Genomic DNA, 2,413 nt, shown 5'->3' on the forward strand with positions numbered 1-2,413 from the left:
TAACTATGAAGCTGAAATGTGAAGTGAAAAAAATAACCCCCACTAGGAGAAGTCTTTTCTAAGTGAGAGGTCTTTTCTAAGTTCTATAATCGAGCTTTCTAGAACCAACATGTATAAACATTTGGAACGTAACACATAAACTTCTTGCTTTCCCTGAAAATAATTTTTATTAGATTATGTTCTTAGATTAGATTATGTTTTTCTTACTATCTAATTTCTATGAAAATTTCTGTCCACTCTAGTTAGGTTTTATTTTTGCCAACTTTTAGCAACTTGTCCTATTGCATTTTTCCATGGAAACATTATAAATAATGTTAGGTTATTATAAATAATAATAGGTTCCAAGATACAGTTGTCCATAATTACATATTTACAAACTAAGAGCAAATAGTTTTTGCTTCACACACTAGGTTATAGGATTTCTAACAAAAATTAGGAATTTGTGAAATTAGAAGCCTAAAAAAATATTTGCCCAACAGAATGAATGTAGGTCCTGTATCTGTACCTAGTCACTCTTGGTGTGATTCCTTCATGAATTTGCATATCATCCTTGCACACAGGCCATGCTAATCTTCTCTGTATTGTTCCAATTTTAGTATATGTGCTGCTGAAGTGAACACTCCCTATATGATTCCTGTAGTGGTTTACCATTTTTCTAATTCTCCCATGCATTATTTTGTTGGCTCTACACAGCATTTCCATGGTGGTAGGTAAAGTGGGTATTATACCCATCATGAGAGATGAAAAAATTGAGATTCAGAAGTCATTCCTCAAAAAAATAAGGGAAGGAAGATGATTAATGAAGTTGGAACTGAAGTTGTGATAACTCTTGAGTTCTTTTTTTTTTTAAATATTTTATTTATTTATTTGACAGAGAGATCACAAGTAGATAGAGAGGCAGGCAGAGAGAGAGAGAAGGAAGCAGGCCCCCTGCCGAGCAGAGAGCCCGATGCGGGACTCGATCCCAGGACCCTGAGATCATGACCTGAGCCAAAGGCAGCGGCTTAACCCACTGAGCCACCCAGGCGCCCCTAACTCTTGAGTTCTTTCCACTACCATTTTGAGTGTTCTAAAAGGTTGTTAGGAAACAATGTACTTATAATATTAAAAATAGTGGACAAAAATGCCTATGGGGAGAGAAAGTGAGAGAAAATGCAATACAAAGACTAACAGAGAATAAAGGTATATGGTAAAAGAGAAAAATCAAAAGAAATTTAAAAGGAACAAAGTAGGAAGGAAGTTGAAGGCAGGAGATTGAGTTGGAGGCAGGAAAATAAAAAAAAGAAGAAAAGAAATGAATATAAATAAAGCTGAGGAAGAGAAGTGAAAGAAGTCTACAAAAGAGTCACAAGTTAAAAAAGGAATGAGTAAGAAAATACAGGAAAACAAAGAAAACAAAATAATATTTGAAATGATTATCTGTCTAAATTTTTAGTGGCTTATACCAGAGGGTAAATGTCCCAAGAATTCTAATCCAGGATCAAGGGCATTTTTTTTTTAAATAGATACAGTCAAACAAATACTAAATTACTTTTGCAAAATACCTAAATTTCTAGCTTGTCTACAACTCATGGCCCACAATATCCACAACTGGTAATCTACCTTCTAGCTTTTTTACATGGGAAAAAAAAATTCAGAGTTAAAGGTTTGGGGACTTATGGGTTAGAACTGGGATATTTCCCCTGATGAGTTCCATGAAGCAAGGAGCTATGGAGAAGAAAGATAATGTAATGCCCACTGAAAGGTGGAGTGGTCTTTTTAGACTCAATTAACCATACAGTCTCACGAGATGATCCCAGCTTTCATCAGGCTACTCAGCGGGACTTAAGGAAGGAAACACAGCTTGCCAGTAGGGCAGCATCAACCACCTCTTGTCTGTGACAGTAGTCCTTGATGTGGTCTATGCAAGTGTCTGCATTGCCACCCAGGCACCCATTGCCTCCCATAGGCAGCATATAGGAGTTGCTTGGAGTTAGAAGCCCAAGAACCAAAATATCCTAAAAGAACTCCACAACATTACCTGCAGGGATCCTATAAGGAATATGCCCAAATACATAGTCACTACACTTAGGGAAGCCCAAAGATATGACTTTCTAAAGGGTATTTATAGTTCTCCCAGTTCACATGCAGTTTATCAACAAGAATCACTCTTCCTTACATTTTTAATTTTTTTTAAATTTTTGTTATTTGTTTATTTATTTTAGAGAGAGAGTGATTGAGGGAGAGGAGAGGAAGGAGAGAGTCTTAACCAGACTGTGTTCTGAGCCTGGAGCACAATGTGGGGCTCGATTTCCTGACCCTGATGTCATGACCAGGGCCGAAATCAGGAGTCAGATGCTTAACTGACTGAACTACCCAGGTGCCCCAAGGATCATTCTTAAATTAAAGGAATGTTGTCAAGTAAGATAGCAGG

At 37.0% G+C, this 2,413-nt stretch overlaps 1 non-coding gene across 1 annotated transcript; it reads right to left on the reverse strand.

The window, feature by feature from the left end:
* Window positions 1–513: 513 nt before the first annotated feature.
* Window positions 514–620, reverse strand: LOC123942872. Its single transcript, XR_006818505.1, has one exon. It is a non-coding gene; the product is annotated as a U6 spliceosomal RNA (small nuclear RNA).
* Window positions 621–2,413: the final 1,793 nt, after the last annotated feature.

Source organism: Meles meles, chromosome 5 (assembly GCF_922984935.1).
Source record: "Meles meles chromosome 5, mMelMel3.1 paternal haplotype, whole genome shotgun sequence".
NCBI lineage: Eukaryota > Metazoa > Chordata > Mammalia > Carnivora > Mustelidae > Meles > Meles meles.